The sequence below is a fragment of the Hylobates moloch genome, unplaced genomic scaffold (genome assembly GCF_009828535.3).
Source record: "Hylobates moloch isolate HMO894 unplaced genomic scaffold, HMol_V3 SCAFFOLD_17, whole genome shotgun sequence".
In the NCBI taxonomy this organism is placed as follows: domain Eukaryota; kingdom Metazoa; phylum Chordata; class Mammalia; order Primates; family Hylobatidae; genus Hylobates; species Hylobates moloch.
This window is the reverse complement of record NW_026652292.1, coordinates 1,294,359-1,298,629: the sequence shown is the minus strand read 5'-3', so window position 1 is coordinate 1,298,629 and position 4,271 is coordinate 1,294,359. Positions and strand designations below refer to the sequence as shown.

The 4,271-nt window shown below is 59.8% G+C and overlaps 1 long non-coding RNA gene across 1 annotated transcript; it reads right to left on the bottom strand.

Annotated features, from left to right (window-relative positions):
- Window positions 1-1,026: 1,026 nt before the first annotated feature.
- LOC131381716 (uncharacterized) lies at window positions 1,027-2,385 on the bottom strand. The gene is made up of 2 exons (XR_009210608.1): window positions 1,471-2,385; window positions 1,027-1,150 (listed from the first exon to the last, which is right to left on the bottom strand). It is a non-coding gene; the product is annotated as an uncharacterized LOC131381716 (long non-coding RNA).
- Between the last annotated feature and the right edge of the window lie 1,886 nt (window positions 2,386-4,271).

The following is a 4,271-nucleotide window of genomic DNA, read 5'->3' as shown; positions in this document are numbered from 1 at the left end:
GTCTGGACACGAATCGTCTGGTGCCTTTCTCAGCATGCCTTCACAATCGATCTTTAAGTGTGGGATTGCTGGGCCGAGGTCATTCACTGTGCGGTTTTTCGTTCCCTGGCGATGCCAGGCTTTACTCGTCCATGCACTTTTGACGGCAGCCTAGTGATTTCCTCGGGGCCCACTACAGACAGGTGGTGTGGATGCCCCGTCCGTGTGCAGAGGGATTTCTAGGACGAGAGCAGACCAGGCGTGGACTTGCTGGAGGCCCGGACAGCTCCCACAGTTTCCAAGGTGGCTGTGCCAATTTGCACACAGAAGTGTGAAGGAGTTCTCAGCGTCCCTCATTCTGGCAACATTTGCACATCAACACTCTAATCTTGAACCCACTGTGGGGGTGGCAGTGCATTTCTCTGACATAAATTGGATGTCCCCAACAGCTCACAGGACGCCACCTCCCTGGGTGCTGAGTTTCTGGTTGGCACTTCTTCAGTGAGGAAGGGCCCTGCCAGCCTTTGGGCATCTTTCAATCGGGCTGGCTCTTTCCTGCTCATTCTAGACCCCAGCCCTTCATCCGCTGTTTATATCTCAGACACGCCCTCCTGCTAGGTAGGGTGTCTTTTACTTCTCTTATCAGCCCTCCCTTTTCTCCGTAGGTAACAAGAAAGTCAAGTCTGGCTGTGTCTGTGCCCGAAGTACCGCATTCCCCTACATAGAAGAAACAGGGCTCTTTTCGGCTGCAGCCGTAGGGACCAAGCACATACTGAGTGAGTGCTGGGCCAGGCATCTGGGACCCCCATGACTTATAGATGCCACGCTCACAGCAGAGCATAAATACTTCACTAACCCTCCATTTGTTATTCCTGCTGAACGCTTCGGAACTTATGCAATATGAATTACATTTTGTAATGGCCCTCATGCTGGGGTCTTCTGGGAAAATATTGTTTCCAGCAAGACAAAGCAAATTGCAAATGTTCCTGAAGGAGCTTCACTCTTGAACAAGGAAATACATTTACTCTGACACGGTTGCTCTAATGATCTCGTGTGTTATCTTTTATTGAACACAAAATGAGAGCTGTTCATCCAAGTTACGTGTGGCTGGACGTCCTCAAACTGGAGTCCGAACTGGAGCAAGCAGAGGTTGAGAGAACTCCGGGCGTGTCTGTGGGGATGCAAGAGGACAGCAGTGGGGCCCCTGTGAGTCTGAGTCACTTTTGAGATGGACACATAGTGCCCTGGGGTCCTGGGCACCCTGGGTGGCTGCAGGTGGTGATTGGGCTCCTCCAGGTGCCCCAGGCCCAGGCCCTCAAGTCCCCACTCCCCACAGGGGTTCACAGCTGCCAGCCCTTAGCGCCTCTACTTCTTCACACACAAGGCAAGGGCAAGGTTGTAGCTGGGCGGGGGGGTCCCTCCGGATCAGTCACTTGAGCTGAGATTCAGGTGGACACCAGGAGGGGCTGACCAGTGGTGGGAGGAACATACGTCCATGGAAGGAGGCTGACAACCAGAGGCCATGACCCCTCAGCATGGTCAGGGACGAAGAGGACAAGGCGCCAGTGGCCCCAGAACAGGTGGATGGGAAGGACTGACAGGCGAGGCTGGGTCAAGGTGGCGGCTGCAGCGACGGGTGGGGACCTGCACGAACAGCCTCAGTACTCGCCCGCACCTGCTTCACTTTCCTAGGTGGCAAATCTGTCATTTCAAATACTCAAAAATACCAGGATGGCCGTGGCAAGTCTATAAGCCCCACATGCAACTTTAGAAGCAGTGGCCAACCTGAGGCCCTGTCGGGGGCAGAATGGAGTCCCCCCAAAAGACACACCCAGGTCCTAACCCCTCCTGCCTGGGAATGCCACCTTGCTTGGAAATTGGGTCCTACAGCTGTCCTTAAGGTCAGGACTTTGAAATGAGAGCCTCCGGGAACAGGGAGAGCCCTAAATCCAAGGACGCGTGTTTTTGCAAGTGACAGAGAGAAGTCCCCTAGCCGGGGAGGAGGCTGCCACGTGAGGTGGGGGTGGGGTTGGCGCAATGCTTGGCCGGGCAGGGGCGCCGAGGGGAGAGGCCGGGGACAGAGGCCCTCAGGGCCCCCGGAAGGACACCTCGCCCTCAGCCGCGCGGACTCCACGATGAGAGAGACCGACTTCCGCTGTGGTGAGCCAAGCAGCTGCGGCCACGTGTCCCAGCAGCCCTGGGAGAGGGTGACGCCCACCAGGCGGCATTGCGCCCTGACGCCGGGGACCCAGCATCCAGCCGTCCTGGCCCGCAGGTGCCCTGGCTCCGCCCCGGCCCTCCCTGGTCTGTGTCCTGTTTCCCGTCGCCCAGGACTGCCGCAGCCGGGCCGGCACACAAGCCTTGAGGGGCGCGGCTCCGGGGGCCCCTCTTCCGCCCCTCCTTTCGTCTCCCTCCCTGCTGGATCTGAAGCGCCGCTCCTGCCACGCTGTGCCCACGTCACGTTCCCACGTCACGTTCCCTCGTCTAGTCCACAGGGAAACGGGCCCCGGCGTTGTGAGGGCGTCCGCCGTGCTTGCTTCCTTCACACGGGAGCTTCCTGCCTTGGCCGCGGTTCCAGGCTCTGTGCTGACGCAGCAGGAGGGTCCCCGGGCGGCTCAGGCAGGCAACGGGAAGCGACGAGGGTCCTTCACAGCCATGGGAGCCGAGCCCAGAGCAGGCGGCAGCAGCGTCTTTGCCACCCCAGGCCTAAAAGCAGCCGTGTGGGGCCCCTGGCAGGTGCCCCGGAGCGAGCCGCCCTCCTTGGCCCAGGCCTCAGGGTCCTGGCAGGGCCCTTGCTGCCCAGAAGGCCCGGGGCCCGGCTGACGGCCCGCTACACCGTGGGCGCCCGGCTGAGTGTAGGATCTCAGACGGAAACACCCTGAACTGCCACGGACTTCTACAAAGAAGCAAGAACTGCCACCAGGAGAGTTAAAGGAGCACCAGCTGCTCCCGCTCCTGAGTCCCACACCCTTCCCTGCTCCCTGCCTCGGTTTTCCAAATTCCACGGGCGTGAGGTGTCCCCTGCGTTTAGGGATTCAGCCCCCAACAGCTTCTCCAAAACATCTTCCTTCACTGCAGGCTGCCTCGGCCTGAGGCCCACACAACCATGGAGAGGTTTACAGACAGCTCTCGGCGTCCTGCAGGCTGAAGGCCCCCCTGGACCGGGCAGCTTTCCGACAGGCTAATGCCCCTACCAAGTGGACGGTGCGTGCTCGGCTCAGGGACACCGGGTGCCTTTGTCATCAAACGATGGAGCGAGCGCGCTCATTCTGCAGTCCCATAGGACTTCCAAAGCACCTGGCAGGGCCCTCACCACACTCAGCCACCTTCCTCTCCCATAACCCTGGCTCTGTTGCTCCAAGGCCTCTGCCACCTCCTTCCTCAGCAACAAAGAACGAGGAGATATGCACCGTGACCCCCAGGGACGGCCGTTCTCCTGCCCACGATCTAGGCATTAGTGAGTGTGGGGTCAGCTGCGGGGAGGTGGAGCGGCGTCAGTGGAGTGATAAACAGTTTATCCGAAGGATATGCCAGCTCCAGCCCATCTGTCCTAGTGCCTGCTGTCTGCAGAGGCACTGGATGGATCATGCGACACGGAAATGCGGGTGCGGCCAGCCAGGATGGATGCTACCCGACCTCCGAGGGAGATACAGCCGTGATGGAGACCCCGCTAATGGATCAGAAGAGGAATGGGGCCCGCACAGGAGCGGCGAGGCTCATGCATCTTGTAGAGGGGCTGAGATCCTAATCTCTCAGCCAGCCGCTCCCTCACACTCGCCTTTCCGCCCTCCCCCACCTGGGAAACAGGCAAGCCATGAGCCCCAGGCATGGGCAGGCTGCTCTGAGGCCGCTCACTGGCACGTGGGGTTGCTCTACAGGGTGTGGGGTGCAGGGCGCAGAGTGCAGGTGGCACCCCAGTGAGCGGTTTGGGTGCTGTCTGCAGCTCTCCCAGCCACCTGGGCCAGCAGGGGCTTCTTACTGGGGAAAGGGAGACCTGCTTGGGGGGGTTCCTCATGTCAGCGCCCCCCACATCCCAAGGTGCTGCTGGTCAGGGTGGGAAGGCCGCGACGAAACCTGTTCTTTCTCCAAGCGTAACAAAACCATTCACTCCCTCCAGCTGTTGCTTTCCAAGTGAGGCTTTCCTCAAGAGGGAAAGGAAGGGAAGAGCTGAAAAGTGGCTCTCATGGCCATCGTCCTGAGCTGAGCTGCTTCCTGAGCCGGTGCCAAGGACAATGGGTCAGCTGCAAGGTCGGCAGATGAACGCTGGGAGTGGCCCCTCTTATACGGGCTCT